The 20,723-nt window shown below is 43.8% G+C and overlaps 2 long non-coding RNA genes across 3 annotated transcripts in view; both read right to left on the reverse strand.

The window, feature by feature from the left end:
* The window catches only part of LOC129658900 (uncharacterized), a 53,383-nt gene extending 32,910 nt beyond the window's left edge, over positions 1 to 20,473 (reverse strand). Inside the window, exons 1-2 of one of the 2 annotated variants that reach the window (XR_008717572.1) lie at positions 4,325 to 4,431; positions 3,823 to 3,950 (exon numbers count right to left, since the gene is read on the reverse strand). This is a non-coding gene — a long non-coding RNA (uncharacterized LOC129658900). Of the gene's footprint in view, positions 1 to 3,822; positions 3,951 to 4,324; positions 4,432 to 20,425 lie in introns of those variants that run through there. The other variant, XR_008717574.1, reaches the window with a different exon arrangement.
* Positions 7,130 to 11,032, reverse strand: LOC129658897 (uncharacterized). Its single transcript, XR_008717567.1, has 3 exons — positions 10,682 to 11,032; positions 8,988 to 9,228; positions 7,130 to 7,488 (listed from the first exon to the last, which is right to left on the reverse strand). It is a non-coding gene; the product is annotated as an uncharacterized LOC129658897 (long non-coding RNA).
* Positions 20,474 to 20,723: the final 250 nt, after the last annotated feature.

A 20,723-nucleotide genomic window follows, 5' to 3' on the forward strand; every position in this document is an offset into this window, starting at 1 on the left:
CTGAAAAGACAACAGAACAGTGGCTCTGGTCCTAACTGGAAAGAGAGAGGATAGGAGGCACTGTGACAGGCTTGTTCCTTTCTGCCCAAGCATGGAGTCCTTTCAGGTTTTTCCTCAATTTTATTACCATCAAAGGTGGGAAACTAAAATGGAACTCACTCCTCTCTTCCTTTTCTTACCGAATCCTAAAGGAGGAGGACACCAGATGAAAGGTGTTTTATGAATGGGACCTATGCTTGATTGGGTTAATAACACGGACCTACATTTCAAAAGAAAACCCAGCCGCAAGCTTTCATGGGCATTTTTATTGTAGGAGTTTGGGACTTTTGTAAAGAGCAGTTGATGGGGCTCTGGGGTGGGTGGAAGACTTCAACAAAAGTGAAGCATGGAAGCTGCTAAGGACTGCTGTTAGGGCTCCTGCTAAAGATGGCAGAAGTAGAAGAGGAAAGAGGGGCACCCAAACCCCTATCCTTCTTCCCCTTTTTTACCAAATGCTACTGGAACAGCTACCACCAAATCACCCACCAAACTCCCCTAAACCGACCCTGGAGTGAAGCAGTAAGCAGAGCACAGATAGCATATGGGAGCTGCAGCCAATATGAAAGAGAAATGAAACGGTGGTCCCACCCTTAATAAAAGACGCAGTTTAAGGTAGGTAGGAGTAGTCAGAGACGGCATCCCTGGATTCTGGGCCTACAAAGCGATAGTAATTCTTGGTTCCTTAAATCTTTAGCCATAAAAATCAATGAGTTTGGATCTTCTATTTGCTGATATTCAGCCTACTTAGGTTTACATGATACTAACAAGAAATAAGTCAAAAGCATTCAAGAAACATTTAGGACTAAGCAGGCTTAGGCTCTGGCAGAAATAAATGTTTCGAGTTTAAGAAACAAAGACCTGGTTGGCCAGCTGCCTGCCTCATGTCTTCAAAGAAGCCTAAACTTTCTGAACTGGTCATCTTCAAACAGCAGGGTGCACAGAAGTCATCTGAACAGTTTGCTTCCCTCTGTTTCAGGCATGTTCATAGATGCTAACTGAAGTATTGTTAAGAGATCTGCTTTAAAATACTCATCAAAAATCCCCATGTGTGTCACCTCCATCTTGACATCTATTGATTTTCTTCTCTCATTCACATTAAGATTCTCCTGGTTCTTGGCACGAGTGATTTTTTTAAAACTGTATTTTGGACATTCTGAGTATTATATAAGTCTTAAGACTCTAGACCTTACTTAAATGTTTTGCTTTAGCTGACCTACACTGAGACTGGGCTGATGGTGGCAGGAAGGCACTCTCTCTCTTCCTCTTTACACTGGAAGGAGGTAAAAGTCCAGACTCCCTCAGTGAATACCACCAGCTGTAGTTCCATGGATGGCCTCCACTGAACAATGCAGGGGGTGGAGGGTATAGAGAATGCTGCCTCATCACTACAGGATGGGGTAGGAATACAGGCTCCCTCCCTGGCTTCCACAAACACCACTTCAGCATTGGGGGATGAGGGGCAAGAGTGCACACCCATTAGTCCAGCCCAGCGGGCGGAAGTCTAGGTCCTCTACCCAGAATGCTCAATATTTTCCACAATGTAAGGGCGTGACATGGTTTCTTCCCTGCTGTCTCCCTAGAGGAGGGCATCCATTGTCAAAAGTTCTTGTCAGGCTGCACACTTCCCAGTCCTTTAACAACAGAGAGAGCAGACTTTTCCTGGGATTTTGTTTGTACTCAGTGAAGTTCCTAGCTTTGGGGCTTTTCGAGAAAGAAGTCTGGCATACATAAGAGGGAAAAAGAAAACCCAGAGAACTCATTGTCATGTCATTCCTTGAATCCTGGGGTCCCTAAACAGTCCACCCTCTTCTCTCTACCTTTCAGAGAAGGAACTAGAAACCAGATTTTCTGATTTTGGGCTTAATTTTAACCTACTGTTGCTGCTAAGTCACTCAGTCGTGTCCGACTCTGTGTGACCCCATAGACGGCAGCCCACAGGCTCCCCCGTCCCTGGGATTCTCCAGGCAAGAACACTGGAGTGGGTTGCCATTTCCTTCTCCAATGCATGAAAGTGAAAAGTGAAAGGGAAGTCGCTCAGTCGTGTCCGACTCTAGTGACCCATGGACTGCAGCCTACCAGGCTCCTCCGTCCATGGGATTTTCCAGGCAAGAGTACTAAAACCCTGCAATTTTTCCGTATTTACTTGTAGCTCCAACACTCCAAATTTTCCTTTGGGTCAGTGGTTCTCAATCTGGTTCCACACTGAAGTTATATGGAGAGCTTTTTAAAAATGCTGATTCCCAAGCTCCTTCTCCTCTGAGAGATTTCCATCTCTGTCCTACATTAAGGCATCAGCATTTCACTTCATCTCTCCAGGTGATCGTAATGTGCAGCTAAGGATGAGAACCACTTTTTTTGTGTCTAATTTCTACCCTCAAATGAGTAACTGTAATAGCTCTCTTTTAAGGAAAAATCCAGAGGATTTTGCTAAGAGCAACAAGGAGAAACAGCTGGAGGTAAAATACTGTCTTCTCAGCCCCCGTGTTGCTGAGCCTTTGTCACCATTGTGTGATGATAAGCTGTCACTGCTGGTGGAGTCTCTAAAGCATTCAAAAGGTTCAGAAGATATTAATATTAAAATAAGATATCGAGACAAAGGAGTTATAATGAATTGGTCACTGCATTTGTTACAATGTGAGTTTGCAGCTGGCCATCAAAGGGGTGGCAGCAGCCAGGGCTCGAGTGCCCTGGCATCTTCCAATTTTGTTACTATGTGGATATTTCCACTGAAATGCCCAAATTAACATTTTTAAGTTAACAAAAACAAGAACACAGTGACTATCAGGAGCACAATACTGACCCCAAGTGGAAGGAAACCTAAATGACACTTAATGTCCCAGCAGAGATGAGAGCCACAAGCTCTGATAGAAAAGAAACGCCATGTTCAAGACAAACCTGCTCTGCTTTAAAGATGCTTGGGAAAAACAAGTACATTGAGTTCTTTATCTGTAATGGGTTTTGATATAAAAGATAGTGGTGATTCATGAAAGAACATTTGCCTTCTGATAAATGTCTTATTAAATCATCACACACATAAAATTCCAACTATCAGAGTAGATGGTTTAAGGTCACTAATCTGAAGTTTAGGTTGTAATTTGAATTTTTTCTGAAAAACAAATTCTGAGAAATCTCAATAATGTGCTCAAAATGGAAATAAATTTTTTAATCAAAATATCTCAAAGGGGACTTCCCTAAGGTCCAGTGGTTAAGAGTTTAAGCTTCCGATGCAGGGGCATAGGTTCCCTGGTCGGGAAACTAGAATCTCACTTGCTGCACGATGCAGCCAAAACTGGATAAGATAGATAGCTCAAAGAAAAGTACTGCAACTGGCTACTCAAAAATCTGAAACTCATTTCTGGGTTCAGTGTTTATGAGTAGAGGCAGAAGGGCAGAAAATATAAGTACTCTAAAGGGGAAGGCAGACTCAGCTGTTCAGGCAAATATTGAAGATTTCAAGTCTTGTCTTCTCTATCCTTCATTGATCACTCAAATGTGTTCACTGACCCTTCTGTGTTAAGAGGGAGGTGGAAATGGTAGGATATTGGAAAGTGATTACATAAGCTTTTAAAATCACTCCGAAAGCTGTCTCTCCACATCAGATTCAGCCCAGCCTATTGCTTAGTGCCCATTCCTTGGGAAATACTCTATCGTCAATAAACTCTCTCCAAGTTCTTTTGACCAAAAGCCCCAATTTCTTACTTAGGGCTCCCCGAGTGCACAATCTGGAGGGACGTGGGGCAGATCTCAGCTATAACGGACTCTACAAATGCAGAGGATACCTACCAGCATATGTGCAGGGACAGGAAGGAATATCGGGTAGAACAGGCATGATCCAGGCCCTTAATGAGAAAAGGTCGCTGCTCTGAGTCTCTTTCTCATCCAGCAGCTAGATACGCTCATCAGTCTGGATTCTAAAAGTAACACATTATGGGAAAAAAACAGGGCAAGGCTTCCTACAAAATATGAAACTAAAATAGAAACTGGACTTGGAAAATATTATCTCTTCTCACATTCTGCCAAGGCCTTGCTCCAGACTGAGTATGAGTCTCTGGGGACCTGCACCGGCCAAGTTTTCTTGATGATAAGAATCACCTGCATCCTTGTTAATGCAGAAATTCCCAGGCCCCCACAACCGACCCCAGACCCACGGAACCAGAATCTCCAGGGACTGGGAATCTGTATGCCTCACATCGCCCTGGCCGGTCTACAGTGGGAGATAGACATTTACTAGACAATTATACAAATATCAACCAAAAGAAAACAAGAAGATATGTGGGCACCTTACTTTGAGAAGTCCAGGAAGGCTCCCCAGAAAAGTGTCTTTTGAACTGTTCCTTGAAGATAAACAAGAGTTCATCAGAAATGGTGGAGAAGGGAGGACATAGATATTCCTGGCATACAAGGCAAAAAAAAAAAAAAAAAAAGTGCAAAAGTTCAAGGGAGCATATAGTAAAAGCAGAAACATGTATGTCAAATGTTGGAAAACAAGGTAATATATTTTAAATATCATGGGGGCAGGAGGCCATACACAGGGTAATAAAAATTTAGAGGCAGAACAGGAATTAGGAAAGTATGAGGGCGTAGGTTTGAAGGACTCAAAAGAATTTCCATCAGAGACTTCAGCCTTCTCAGCAGAAGGAATGAACAAGTAGAGACAGACAAATGAACCCCAGGACTGTTCATGAGACTGATGCTCAGAGCATGTGAAAAAGAATACTGGGCTTTGAGTATCACGTTAAAGGGTTTTTTTTCTCTCTCCTGCTGACACACCACCTTGCTACTCCGTTTCTGGCCTAGCCTTTGGACTCGTCTTGCCTATGATCCATATTCCTACTTAAAATCTTCTCATTCCCCATCAGTCTGTGGTTCTTCCAATACATTTTACAATCATCTGAAAACATTCAGTTATGACAGAACTCTCACCAGCCACCCTCAGTTTCCCAGGAAATCAGAAATTATAGACTCTATAGGTACTTGAGCACCGGTATATGGAAGCAGTGGTAAACATGGCGTTTGCTGGTTACTTTCCATGGTTCCTTGTAATTAACTCAGCTTAAATTAACTATGATTTTATTTTCAAATTAGTGTTCTCAAAGGAAAATGTATTAGATTGAGGCATTTCATTTGGAAAACCATAATGTTCTCATTACCATTTCAATGTCCATTTGGTTATTAAAAGTGATCATTCACGCTCACGGGCAGCAGCCCTGAATCAAGGCCAATTTGAGAGAGGAGAGCATTCTTCAGGCCGCTAGGTTTCAGCTGCTAACCTCATCTAACCTCATCACAGTGAAGCTTTATCTTCTCAGAGGCTGGGCCAGTCATGCAGATGCTCTCCGCGGCGTGGTGTCGCTTGCAATAGCTCTTAGGATTTAAACGGGTCTCTTGCTGTGGTTTAATTTCAATGGAATGAATGACTATTGGCTTGAAACTCTTATCTCTCTGGCTCTTGTATTTCAAGAACAGACGTGTTCAGGAAAAAGGGGTTTGGTTTGGGCACATGTAGGGAGTCTTAGGACCTAGAACGTATTCAACCACCGAAGTGGGTCTTGGGACCCACGGCTCCCTGTGTCCCTCTCCTGGCCATCTGCTCTGTCTCATGCTGTCGGTCTCTCTCTGGGTTTCCCTCCACCCTCCTCAGCTCCCTCACATCCCAGCCTTGCCTGGAGCCCACCCTGGACATGACTGTCTTCACAATCCTCCTGCTGTTCCAACTCCCACTTAAAGGTCCCACTGTCCTGTCTTCTAGGTACAAATTCTGGAGAGAGAGTATATCATTGACTCAGCTCATCCTATTGAACCGAAGAAGCCAACACCAGGCTCGGGGAACAGTCAAAGGACTGAATTTAGCCATGAGCTCCACACCTGCACTGCACAGCCCAAGAGGCCTAGAGCAAGGTCCTCTAAACCACTGGTCTGTCTGGGCTTAACTCTTTAATTGCTAGATTGCGGGAAGCTGAGTGGAGAGAGGGTTAAGATAGGTCAGTTGAAGGGCACCAGGCAGACTCAGGAAAGTCATGATTTCGAATGGATACAGAAATATCTCAATGTTTCAATAACCAGTAGGGCTAGACTGGTACATACCGCTATAAATTCGGAATCCCTGCGAGTGGGGAGAAACAGAGATGTGAGAAACACAATATGGCCACCTTAGCAGGTGGCCTGGGTTTAACAGGCATTTAAAGTTAAGGCCATCCAATACTTACATACTGATATGTATTTGAAAGTGTTATGAACCTTGAGGACAGTAAGCACTTAAGTGTTTACTTCTTCTCAGCTCTCCAGAGAACAAGCCATGCTTTCCAGCACAGAGGAGAGCTAGTCCATGGTTCAATGATGTCAGCTGACTGGTGAGCAAGGGCTCCCCTGGGCCCCAGTCTTGGCTTTACACATATCTGACTATGGGGCTTTGGACAAGGCCTTAGTTTCCTCAACTTTAAAACGATGAGTTTTATGGAGTAAACTCTGCAGTCTTTTTCCCATTTCAGAATCCTCTTGGGATTAAGATTTGCGAGGAGAGGTACAAGCAGGACCAACCTCAGGAGGGGGAGGGAAAGGTAGGAAACTAACTTTACTGGAAGAAATTCAGCACAGTGATGAAGAACACAGGCTCTGGGATCAAATCCAGACTCGGCCAACTGTAGTCTGTGTCACCGTGGACAGACAACTCAGTCTCCTGGCCTCCACTTTTCTCAGAAAAATGGAAATAATAATTAGACTTCACAGAATTATAATAAAGAATAAATGAGAAGAGCCATGTAAAGTGTTTAAATTTTTGCCTACCACATAGCCATCAATAAATTTTAGCCAATATTATTATTAGAAGCCAGACAAGAAATTTTACATTATATCATTTAATTATTTCAACATTATACAAGATAGGTGCTATTAATCTCACATTATTGATGAGAAAAACTGGGGCTGAGAAGGGCTTTAACTCACCTAAGCCAAGGGTTGCTAAACTTTTTCTTAAAAAGCCAGTGAGCAAACATTTTAGACTTGGCAGGCCTTATAATCTCTGTCATAACTACTCAACTCAGCCATTATAGCTGAAAATAGCCATAGACAACATGTAATAAATGGGCAAGGCTGTGTTTCAATAAAACTTTATTGACCAAAATAGGTTGACTGGCCTTTGGCAACCAGCAGTCATTTGCCAATCTCCAGCTTAAGATGCGGAGAAGGCAATGGCAACCCACTCCAGTACTCTTGCCTGGAAACTCCCATGGATGGAGGAGCCTGGTAGGCTGCAGTCCATGGGGTCGCTAACAGTCGGACACGACTGAGCAACTTCACTTTCACTTTTCACTTTCATGCATTGGAGAAGGAAATGGCAGCCCACTCCAGTGTTCTTGCCTGGACAATCCCAGGGACAGGGAGCCTGGTGGGCTGCTGTCTATGGGGTCACACAGTCGGGCACGACTGAAGTGACTTAGCAGCAGCAGCAGCCTAAGATGGCAAAAAATTGGCAGTCAGGATCTGAACCTAAGAAAACCCATTCTCTATACACTACAACCAGAGATTTTTCTAATTCTTCTTTTAGTCATGGAAACATTTTCTGCAAATAAAATTTTATGTAGATAAAGAGATAAACTACAGCTAAAAGTCCATTCATAGTCTCCTCTTAACCAACCCAGCTAATGCCCTTAAAGAAGTCAGTGGTTCTTATAAATCAACTGTACTCCAATAAAATTTTTTTAAAAAGAATATGTCAGTGGTTCTCAAACCTTAGGGGCTGAAAACACAGGTCTCTTGAGGACTCTACTGCCACAACTTCAGATGGCTTGGGGTTGGTGCCAGGTGATATCCATTGTTTATAAATACTACACAGGTGATTCTGACATAGGGGTTCCTCAGGCCACTCTCTGAGAAACACGGAGCTAGGATATTAGGAAAAATGTAAAAGAATTCAATTCTTAAGGTTGGTTTTACTGAAAATAGGAGCACAAAACACAGAACCTGGGTTTCACTGACTTTATAACTTTGCCTTGCGTTTGGGTCAGGGATTAATTTATTTTTGTATAATCAGTGCCTTTGCCTAAAAGCTCATCAATTGCCTTGAAAAGCAATGAGTCTCTCCTATTTATGTCAGATGCCCTTGGTACCTGATCTTATTAGGTGAAGTACATTCAAGACTCTTCCCTTAATCCTGCTGTGACTCTTAACAGAAAGCAAGAACAACACATTGAGAATTCCATTAAGACACTGGGATAAAAGATGACGGGAAATTATTCCATAAGCTGACCCTTGAAAGGAGCCTCCTAGTGCTCGGCCACATCTGTGGAGGGTGAAGGCGTTATGAAATGAGCAAAGGCCAGACAGCAAATGAGTGTCTGCCCTAAGCAGTCAGCAGCAGCCCGCCGCAAGAAGGGCCTAAACAGGTGCCAGTTAAGCACATGTCTGAGAAGCCTGGGCTGGTATCTAGTTCCATTTCTAAAAGAACACTGTTCGCTGAGCAAAGCACAGACATTAAATTTTTAAAATCACTGTAAGTGCTGGAATGTCCTCATAAAACTCAAAAATTTGTGCTTGCTGGGCCCACAGAGAACAGTCCGCACTTTGCTGGGTCATAAACTTGCTGATGTGGAGGTCCAAAAAAGAGGGCCATCCTTTCCTTTGGTGGGCCTTCCTCTCCCTTGGCCTCTCAGGCACCATCTTCAGGAAACCTTCTCCAATAGCACTGACTGCCCAACCTGGCTTATATCCTACCAACTGGAGCTGCTATAGACAGACCCATTAAATGACTCTCCCCCCAGAGAACTCAAAGTAGAAACCACCTGGGGACCCTGCCTGAGAGGGTCTCCACCAATTTCCTTCTACTCTGCAGCATCTTCCTCCCAGCTCTGCTCAGACTTAAAGGCACACAGCTCCTCAAACAAATTCACTGTAGGCCTCCCTAAGAAGACTATTTGCTAAGGGCTTTTATCCACATGACACTTAAAGCTCACCACAACTCTGGCAGGTTGTGTTCTGCAGGTTGTTGCCATCCAGAATTTGGCCCGAGGATAGGCAGTGTGGGCTTGACCTGGAAGCATGTTAAGAGTTGCAATCTTCGGCCCCACCCAGGCCTTCTAAGCCAGATTCTTCAATTTAAACCAGCTCTCCAGGCAATTTCTGTGCATTTTCCAGTTGGAAACACACTGATGTAGCTCACAAACTGATAGCTTCCTTTAGTATTGATTTTCTTACCTGGAAAAATGAAGGAGTTGTCAATAATCACTTTCATTTTGTGAGCACATCGCCAGGTACGCATTGCCTCCCACACTCGACAGCTCTGAAAGGCTGGTGTTCCCAACTTACAAATCAAGAAGCCAAGGCCAAAACAATAAAACAGCTTCCCATTGGTTTAGTTAAGAAGCCAAGGCAGGACAGACCTTCCCTGTTTCATTAAGATAATCCCTTTTCTTCTTACTATGCTGCTTCTCACCTCAGGGATGTTTCAGCTCTTCAATTCAGTTCAATCACTTAGTCGTGTCCAACTCTTTGCAATCCCATGGACTACAGCACGCCAGGCTTCCCTGTCCATCACCAACTCCCGGAGCTTGCTCAAACTTATGTCCATCAAGTCAGTGATGCCGTCTCATCCTCTGTCATCCCCTTTTCCTCCTGCCTTCAATCTTTCCCAGCATCAGGGTCTTCTCCAAGGAGTCAGTTCTTCACATCATGTGGCCAAAGTACTGGAGCTTCAGCTTCAGCATCAGTCCTTCCAATGAATCTTCAGGACTGATTTCCTTTAGGATTGACTGGTTTGATCTCCTTGCAGTACAAGAAACTCTCAAGAATCTTCTCCAACACCATAGTTCAATAGCATCAATTCTTTGGCAGTCAGCTTTCTTTATGGTCCAACTCTCACGTCCATACATGACTACTGGAAAAACCATAGCTTTGACTAGACAGAACTTTGTCAGCAAAGTAATGTCTCTGCTTTTTAATATGCTGTCTAGGTTGGTCATAGCTTTTCTTCCAAGGAACAAGCGTCTTTTAATTTCATGGCTGCAATCACCATCTGCAGTGATTTTGGAGCCCCCAAAAATAAAGCCTGTCACTGTTTCCATTGTTTCTCCATATATTTGCCATGGGGTGATGGGACAGGATACCATGATCTTAGTTTTGTGAATGCTGAGTTTTAAGCCAGACTTTTCACGCTCCTCTTGGACTTTCATCAAGAGGCTTTTTAGTTCCTCTTCACTTTCTTCCATAAGGGTGGTGTTATCTGCATATCTGAGGTTATTGATATTTTTACCGGCAATCTTGACTCCAGCTTGTGCTTTATCCAGCCCGGCATTTTGCATGATGTACTCTGCATATAAGTTAAATAAGCAGGGTGACAATATACAGCCTTGACGTATACCTTTCCCAATCTGGAACCAGCCTGTTGTTCCATGTCCAGTTACTGACTCTGGCAAGATGACAGAGTAGAAGGATGTACGCTCATCTCCTCCTGCAAGAACTCCAAAACTACAACTCCCTCCTGAACAACCATCTACAGGAGAATGTTGGATCCCACCAAAATAAGATACCCTACATCGAAGGGCAAAGGAGAAGCCCCAGCAAGATGGTAGAAGGGGCAAAATCGCATTTACAATCAAACCCCATACCAGCCAGACATGCTCAGGCGGCTCAAACAAAACCTTGTACGCACCAGAACCCAGAGATCCTGCAGAGACGGAGCCAGACCTATGTTTGAGTCTCCTGTGGAGGTACGGGTTAGCAGTGGTCTGTCCCAGGGGCAGGGGCTCTGGTTGCAGCTACCTGGTCACACAGCCTGTGGCTTCAGCTCTTAGTCAGCTTCAAGCTTGACCCCGCGGTTTCCTCAACAGACACGTTAACCAGCAGTGTTCCACGACCTCCCTGCAGTCAGCTCTGAAGAAGCCCTTGTTCTTGCTTTCAGCTCCTTTCCTGCCTCAGTGCATCCATTTGTCCATCCCTAAGAGGCACAAGCTCTTCAGACCCTGATTCAGCAGCCCTCTGAGGAGCTGACTGCCCCCTGGTGCCCAGAGGGCTTCACTACAACCAGCTCACTGCTGGTAACTGATTATACCTTTTCCCCTGCAGGTCAAGCCCAGCCTCACCTGAAAACTCTCCAGGAAAGGGCTTGCCCTTTCCAAGCCTCTTTAGATCCCTGCTGCTGCTGCTAAGTCGCTTCAGTTGTGTCCGACTCTGCAACCCCATAGACAGCAGCTTACCAGGCTCTGCCATCCCTAGGAATCTCCAGGCAAGAACACTGGAGTGGGTTGCCATTTCCCTCTCCAATGCACGAAAGTGAAAAATGAAAGTGAAGTCGCTCAGTCGTGTCCGACTCTTCGCGACCCCATGGACTGCAGCCTACCAGGCTCCTCCATCCATGGGATTTTCCAGGCAAGAGTACTGGAGTGAGTTGCCATTGCCTTCTCCACTTTAGATCCCTGGATGCTCCTAAAGTAGTTTCTTATGAAAAGAGTCAGAGCTGACTCAGTACAATTTATCACTACATCTGACCCATTCCTGCTGCTGCTGCTGCTGCTGCTAAGTCGCTTCAGTCGTGTCCGACTCTGTGCGACCCCATAGACGGCAGCCCTCCAGGCTCCCCCGTCCTTGGGATTCTCCAGGCAAGAACACTGGAGTGGGTTGCCATATCCTCCTCCAATGCATGAAAGTGAAAAGTGAAAGTGAATCGCTCAGTCGTGTCTGACTCTTAGCGACCCCGTGGACTGCAGCCTACCAGGCTCCTCCGTCCATGGGATTTTCCAGGCAAGAGTACTGGAGTGGGGTGCCATTGCCTTCTCCTGCTGAGGGGAAAATACCGACACATTTGAAGCCCTGTTACAAGTGTTAACTTAAAGAAAAACACACAACACAAGAGTTGTGTATTTAAGTTTTGTTCAGGGTCTTCCTAAGCACTATAGGCTGAGAAACAGCCACTCGGTTAATGTTGAGGAACTGCTCTGAAGAGGTAGGGGAAGGGCCAATATATGGATGACTTTTTTTGGCTACTAAATACATGTAGTCAAGATTACATCTTGGTAAAAGATTACTGCTAGTCACAAAGAACAAATATTCCAAGCTAATGATTTTAGTGCTCTTCTATGTATGGAAAGACACAAGAATCAAAGGTCATTGAAATTCTTCCCTAAAGAGGCATCTAACTATCTAGAGGCCCATATATCCAAAGCACAGACTGCCTCATCCTGCTTTTCATCCTGAATTCCTCTCACGGGGCATTGTTGTTCAGCAACTGCAGTGGGTTGTGACTTCTCCCTCTTGTTCTGGGTGACGGTCTTCTCTGTTCATGCATTACCTAGCTCAGCCTTTTATTTTAGGTGACACTGCAAGGTCCAGAAAGGGTCCACTCCCTTTCTTCTCACGGTCGGAAGATCTGTGTAACAGCTGCCCTAAGTTTCTTGAAGTGAAATTTTAGCCCATTCTGTTATACCCTGCAACACTATCATCATTTATTTATTATTACATTCAACAGTAACAAAAAAATAAATAAAACCCAACCCTGTAACATATCCTATTTCTCTAGGAAGCCTAGAAGATTTATTAAGACTTAAAGAAGAGATGAAGTGAAACAAGGAGAAACGGAAAATGAAAAAAAGGAAGGAGAAAATGCAGAATCTTCATCAATTCAGAAGGAGTGGAGTTGATTAAAATTCTTCAATAGTAACAGTAAAAAGAGCTACCATTTATTGGGAATATACCATGAATTGGGCACTCTTACACATTCTCCAGCTATTGAAATTAAGCCCTTTAAAATGAAGTTCCCTTACTGAGTTACTTATTAACATCTCTATCCGAAACTTTCTTGTCCCCAAACCCATGCTAAATGAACCCTCATCAGTCAGAGTCAGATGACCAAAACTGCTGTTGTTGATAACATTATGAAAGTACTAAAATTGCTTTTACAGATAACATTATTAACATACAAACAGATTGTCTTTCGAGGGCAAGATGAGTTAAACAGACCCCTAAGCCACGGACCACATGGCTTGATAATCCTAAACCAGAGACATCCTGACTCCCCAAACTACAATTAAGAAACATCACAAAAATATCACGAGATGATGATCAGCCCCAGCTTCTCTGTTCTTCCTCTTTTAAAAACCTCTCACTCAAAGACCAAGTTGGAGCAGATCTGAGACTTGTCTCCCACACCCTTGCTTGGAGCCTGCAAATAAACCCTTGCTGCTGCTGCTGCTAAGTCACTTCAGTCATGTCTGACTCTGTGCGATCCCACAGATGGCAGACTACCAGGTTCCCCCATCCCTGGGATTCTCCAGGCAAGAACACTGGCGTGGGTTGCCATTTCCTTCTCCAATGCATGACAGTGAAAAATGAAAGTGAAGTCGCTCAGTCGTGTCTGACTCTTCGCAACCCCATGGACTACAGCCCACCAGGCTCCTCCATCCATGGGATTTTCCAGGCAAGAGTACTGGAATGGGGTGCCATCGCCTTCTCCGGCAAATAAACACTGACTTTGCTGCAAATACCTGCTGTCAGAGTTTGGCTTTCGGTGCTGCGGGCAAAGGAACCCTTCCTTGTTATACTATGACTATATTTCATCCTGACAACTCCAATGGGGTACTCAGTCCCAAAGGACTAAAAGTGAGACCTAGCGGGTGAACAGCTTATCAGAGTCAGTAAGTAAGAAGACTGAGATTAAAAACTCTCGGTCTCCACCCTGACATAACAGGAACCAGGGGCCTGAAGCACCAGCTTCCATAGGTGCCCAGGAATGTCAGCTGGAACATGGCATGCTGACCCCAAATCCAAAAACAGCAGTGAGACTATAAGAGGAAGAGACTGAATTGGGGATAGCTTGACAACAAAGGCACCCTTCCCCATCTCTTGGATTCTTGTGCTACTGTGGATGCTTTGTAAACAAACGTCGAACACTGCTTAGCTCCTGTCCTTCCCCCCTAGAAAAACAAAAGGTTCTCTAGTTCCACATTAGCTGGTTTCTCATTATGTAAACCATCTGTCATCTTCATTAAATTTATTGCTACATTAGTCCCCAACCTGGCTAGGGAAATACATTAACTTTTAACATGCCTTTGACTTGTACAAATTAGTCCCTGCCAGCTCCCCTCTTAAATTTATCCTTGTGAATCAGGGGGCAATGAGGGGAAAGTAGCAAATTAAGACTAGTGTCCTGCTGCAAGTGAGACAAAGAAAGGAATCGGAAATTCTTGGGAGGACTTTAAAATTATCTAGTGTTTAACCATCAGCTGGCAGCACATGGTAGTAAATAGCAAAAAACCTTCTTGTGGCAGGTCCATGAATTTTCTCAAAATCCTGGTGCAAACTAGCATCAGGGAAAAGGGAAACTAACTTAGAACTTGTTTGGGGGTTACTCTACCTCATCACAGCCCTGCTGTCCCAAGTAGGGAGCGATTTCCATTTCATTCACTGCTGTAATAAACCTGAAATTAATTCACAATTTAATCACAAGAAGAGTCCAGATAATCAGTCCAGTTTTTAGTCAACATCATTATCATCACCATCAACAAATGTTTATTGAGCATCTAGGACACTGGTTGCTGGGAATACAACAAAACCTGAGGCCCTCTTCCTCTTCTGAAGGGGCTTCAAGAGAGAAAAGTAGCAACGGATATTAGAAATCACCCCAGATAACAGGTGCTACAGGAGACAGGCTGGGACAGAGAAGGAAAGCCAGAAAGAGGAGGCAGCACATTCCTGGTGCAGGTCAGAATTCAGAGAGGATGCCCCTAAGGTAAGATTCTGAAGTGGGAGTGGGATCTATACTGAGGGTGTTCGGGATGATCACCAGAGAGCTTGTGCAGAATGAGACAGGGAGAGTTTGGGGAAATGGTCTCTCGTTAAGTAAGGCAGATACAGACCGTAGGACTGGCCTATGGGAACACAAAATAGAGGGCCGTTCAGATGCCAACAAAAAGAAATAAACCCACAATTCCCTCTGCCTCTAAAATTATCTTCAGTGTGCCTCTGAAATTATCTGTAATTTCTTACTGATGTTTCTACTCATTAACAATAAAGTAACAGAAAAACTAGACTGAAACAGTTTTTCTCTCACTGATCCTATATGCTCAAATTTTCTTTGATTTGGCTTTCCTTTTTTGGTATATTTTTTGGAGTTTTTACATTTTATCCTATTTGGAAAGAGGCTTTGTTTTAAACAATCTCAATTTTAATAATACATCTTCCTCAAAGAGGCTTTATGAGGTTGTTTACTAAGCTGACAATATCAGTTGAGTTTTTAGGGCTCCTCTAAAGAAAGATGCTGGGTGATATAAAAGCAACCACAGGCAGCTGGGGTTGGTTTGCTGCCTGGGGCTTTATTCTTTTAATTAGCATGAGAATAATATGGCCTCTGATTAACTCCTCCAAACAGTGACAAAGCCAAAACCATTTAGGTTGGACATCCCCAAGTTATGAATGGGTTGCGTTCTGGAAACATGTGAATGTCTCCTGTGAAAGTCAGGCCGAGTTTCCCATAGAGGAAAACAAAACTGGCCCATAGGACAAGCAGTGTGGCAGCCAACGGGGCCTGTACCCTGCTCTCTAATGGGTGCAATACTAAGCTCTTCACATGGATTATTCCATTTATTCCTCACAGCAAATTCTGTAAAGTTGGTGTCATTATTACTCCTGTTTTCCCAAGGGAAAAACTGGCGTACAGAGTATATAAGTAACTTGCCTAAGGTAATGGCAACCCACTCCAGTACTCTTGCCTGGAAAATCCCACGGACAGAGGAGCCCGGTAGGCTGCAGTCCATGGGGTGGCACAGAGTCGGACACGACTGAGCGACTTAGCAGCAGCAGCAGGTAATACAGCTAGGTGGCAGTGCCACCGGTCCCATGCCCTTTAGCAGCGTTTGATCATGCCTTCTCTGGAAGTACAGATTCCAAGCCGGGCCAGGACTAGGGTGAAGCAAGTGAGGGACTCCCTGCGGGGGCACAAAACTGAAGGGGCTGCAAAAACAAAACCTCCTTCAGCCAGCCCAAGAAGTCTGTGTAACCATTGCGACGCTCACCTGACGTAATTCTCACACCGCAGTGCTTGGCCAGCCTGAGCCATCCTGTATACCCATCTTGGCAAATTAATTGATGGCTCTCGAACATTAATTTGCATCAGAATCCCATGGAGCTCCTGGTTAAATTCAGATTCCTAAAGCCCACTCTCAGAAATTAGGAATCACTAGGCAGGAGACGCAAGAGATTTGAGTTCAATCCCTGGGTCAGGAAGAACCCCTGAAGGAGGAAATAGCAACCCACTCCAGTATTCTTACCTGGAAAATTCCGTGGGCAGAGGAGCCTGGCGGGCTACAATCCATGGGGTCGCAAAAAGTCCATCATGATTGAGTAACTATGCACACACACAGACTTGGAATGGTCTTTGTGACTCTCTCCCCTGTAGCTGGCTTTGACCCTCTGCCTGGCTACTCACCTGAGGTCTGGCTCAGGTCTGGCTACTCACCTGAGGCCTCTTGGAGAGCCAAGATTTGGACCGGGAATGGGGAGAGGGAAGGTAGGCTTGAGAACATAGCTCCTCGGCAGTAGAACAGACAGGGAGAGCCGAGGGACAAGAAACCAAGGACGGGCTGCTTTTGGGGTAGGAGTGAGTAATCAGGTCAGCACTTCCATAGTGAAGCACAGCACTATCTGAACAGAAATATGCTGAATACATTAAGATTTAGGCAAGCTGGAATGGCATTATGGAGAATCATTTTTAACAGATGCCGCTTGTCATTACAATAAAACACATGCTATGCACTGATTACATATGCAACATTCAGATGAAATTTCAAAACATATTTATGTATTTTTAAAACAGCTATTTGAGCAATCAAAGGAATGGTATATGTATCACTGTTTAACTCTTTTCATTCTTCAGAGTAAACATGACTGAGAAAATATCAAGAAAGAAGAAGGAGAGAACATGGACTTAATATTTAGTAATCAATAATACTGCATTGGGCTTCCTCAACGGCTCAAGTGGTAAAGAATCTGCCTGCAATGCAGGAGACACAGGAGACATGGGTTCAATCCCTGGGTCGGTAAGATCCCTTTGAGGAGGAAATGGCAACCCATTCCAGTATTCTTGCCTGGAGAATCTCATGGACAGAAGAGCCTGACAAGCTATAGGCCGTAAGGTTGCTAAGAGTCAGACACAACTGAGCGCTTGATGGATGGATGAAATACTATATCACTACATGCTCTGTGCAAAGAGCATATGCTCTATCTATAGACTATAGATGGATTTAGAAAAGGCAGAGGAACCAGAGATCAAATTGCCAACATCTGCTCAATCATAAAAAAAACAAGACAATTCCAGAAAAACATCTACTTCTGCTTCACTGACTATGCTAAAGTCTTTGATTGTATGGATTACAACAAACTGTGGATAAGTCTTAAAGAGATGGGAATACCAGGCTACCTTACCTGTCTCCTGATAAACCTGTGCAAAGATGGGCACAATAAAGGGCAGAAACAGCAAGGACCTAACAGAAGCAGGGAAGATTAAGACGAGGTGGCAAGAATACACAGAAGAATTATACAAAAAAAGTCTTAATGACCTGGATAACCAGGACCATGGTGTGGTCACTCACCTAGAGCCAGACATCCTAGAGTCTGAAGTCAAGTGGGCCTAAGGAAGCATTACTATGAACAAAGCTAGTGGAGGTGATAGAATTTCAGCTGAACTATTTCAAATCTTAAAAGATGATGTTGTTAAAGTGCTGCACTCAATATGTCAGCACATTTGGAAAACTCAGCAGTGGCCACAGGACTGGAAAAGGTCAGTTTTCATTCCAATCCCAAAGAAAGGCAATGCCAAAGAATGCTCAAACTACTGTACAATTGTGCTCACTGCACATGCTAGCAAGGTAATGCTCAAAATCCTTCAAGCTAGGCTTCAGTAGTACGTGAACCAAGAACTTCCAGATGCACAAGCAGGGTTGAGAAAAGGAAGAGGAACCAGAGATCATTGCCAATATCCACTGGATCATAGAAAAAGAGAATTCCAGAAAAATATCTACTTCTGCTTCACTGACTATGCTAAGGCCTCTGACTATGTAGATCACAACAAACTGTGAAAAAATCTTAAAGAGATGGGAATACCAGACCACCCTGCCTGTCTGCTAAGAAACCGGCATGCAGTTCAAGAAGCAATGATTAGAAATGGACATGGAACAACGGATTGGTTCAGAATTGGGAAAGAAGTACATAAGGGTGTACATTGTCAACCTGCTGATTTAACTTATATGCAGAGTACAGCATGGGAAATGCTAGGCTGAATGAATTGCAAACTGGAATCAAGATTGCAGGGAGAAACATCAACAACTTCAGGTATGCAGATCACACCACCCTAAAGGCATAAAGCAAGGAGAAACTAAAAAGACTCTTGATGAAGGTGAAAGAGGAGAGTGTAAAAGGTAGCTTAATAGTCAACATTCAAAAAACTAAGATTAGGACATCCAGTTCCATCACTTCATGGCAAATAGATGGGAAAAAATGGAAACAGTGACAGACTTTATTTTCTTGGGCTCCAAAATCACTGCAGATGGTAACTGCAGTCATGAAATTAAAAGATGCTCGCTCTTTGGAAGAAAAGCTATGACCAACATAGACAGCATATTAAAAAGCAGAGACATTACTTAGCCAACAAAGGCCTGTATAGTCAAAGCTATTATTTTTCCAGTAGTCATGTATGGATGTGAGAGTTGGACCATAGAGAAGGCTGAGCACCAAAGAACTGATGCTTTCGAACTGTGGTGTTGGAGAAGACTCTTGAGAGTCCCTTGGACTTCAAGGAGATCAAACCAGTCCATCCTAAAGGAGATCAGTCCTGAATATTCATTGGAAGGACTGATGCTGAAGCGCCATCTTTGGCTATCTGATGCAAAGAACTGACTCATTAGAAAAGACCCTGATGCTGGGAAAGATCGAAGGCAGGAGAAGGGGATGACAGAGGATGAGATGGTTGGATGGCATCACTGACTTGATGGGCATGAGTTTGGGCAAACTCCAGGAGATAGTGGAGGACAGTGAAGCCTGGTGTGCTGCAGTCCACAGGGTCGCAAAGAGTCAGACACAATTTAGTGATTGAACAACTAGAAGGTAGAGGTAGAGTTTCAGGTAATTTAATTATTTCATTTACTTTCTATTTTCTTTTCTTTTTTTTTTTTAACTTTCTATTTTCAAATTTCCTTAATAAGCATGGATTAATATTACAACTAGAAAAAAATTTTTATGTTGTTTTCAGCTCTAAAGTACTGAAAGGTAAGTTCCTCTGAAATTCACTATTCTCTGCTTGAAATAGGACTAAGTGAATGACATATATATTTATGAGTAGGCAAAGATGACAGAAGAGTTGCAAGAGAAAAAAGAAGATTTCAGAATCTCTCCCAGAAATTACTTTTGAGCTCGATGTAAATGACAGTATGAGCCAGCCATAGAAGGGGAGAACTTCCCAAACTGTCCAGGCAGAAAGAATAGGTGAAAAGGCTCCAGGATGCAATGAACCTGAAACATCTGATGCACAGTGAGAATCTGATTTACATTCTCTTTCCGCTGTGTAAAAAATGAAAGGGTTTGGGTAGGGTGCACTGAGGGGTGGAGGGAAGCAATAGAACCAGCATGGAAAGCAGACAAAAAGGCTAATACAGGGCTTTCCTGCGGCTCAGTGGTAAAGAATCTGCTTGCCAATGCAGGAGACACAGTTTCAATCCCTGATCTGGGAAGACTCCACATGCTGTGAAAAGCTAAGCTCGTGCACCACAGCTACTGGGCCTGTGCTCTTGAGCCCGGGAGCTGCAACTACTGAGCCCAGGTGCTGCAGCTATGGAAGTCCTGCATGCCCTAGAGTTCATGCTCCATAACAGGAGAAGCCACCACAACGAGAAGCCCACGCACAATGAGAGTAGCTCCCACTTGCCACAACTAGAGAAAAACTATGCAGAAATGAAGACCCAGCACAACCATAAATAAACTAAAAAAAAAAAAAGGCTAACATAGGGAATTCCCTGGTTGTCCAGTGGTTAGGAGTCCACGCATTCACTGCTGAGGGCCCAGGTTCAATCTCTGGTCAGGAAATAAAGCCTGCAAGCCTCTGGGCATTGCGGCGGAGGGGGAAAAAAGCTAATACGTAAGCCTAAGAAGATGACTTGGTCTGGGTTAATAACAGTAGAGAAGGAAAGAAGTGTGAAGATTCTGGATCTATGTTAAAGGCAGAACTAACCAGACTTGCTAATGAACTGGTGGTGGCAGCTGAAGGAAAAAAAAAAGAGAGAGAAATAAAGGAAATTACTGTCAAGTCATATGGAAGTTTCTGGATTAGTGTCACACTTAGAACGTGACACTGGGACTCCCACATTACTTCTCCAAAGTCAGCTACACCCCAAAGAGAGACGTGTTGGTTACTCACTGTTATCAAGTGTCCTTTGGGAGCTAAGGCACAACCAGGGGGAATGCTGTGAAACAGAGTATAAAAGAAATGGATGGGATGAATCTTTTTCTCTTAAAGTTTATGAACTTATAGCTGAGATGGGACAAAAACAAAGATAAATATAAATGTGACTTCATATGCTTGATCGCTGACACGAATGCATACTCTTAATAAAAGAGGCTGTTGTGCTTGTTGCGGTTTCAGCAAGAATTATACCTCTAGTAAATTACACTCAAACATCCAACTCAGTGGTTTATAATTACAAGATCAGGAAATG

The sequence above is a fragment of the Bubalus kerabau genome, chromosome 1, assembly GCF_029407905.1.
Source record: "Bubalus kerabau isolate K-KA32 ecotype Philippines breed swamp buffalo chromosome 1, PCC_UOA_SB_1v2, whole genome shotgun sequence".
Classification (NCBI taxonomy): Eukaryota; Metazoa; Chordata; class Mammalia; order Artiodactyla; family Bovidae; genus Bubalus; species Bubalus kerabau.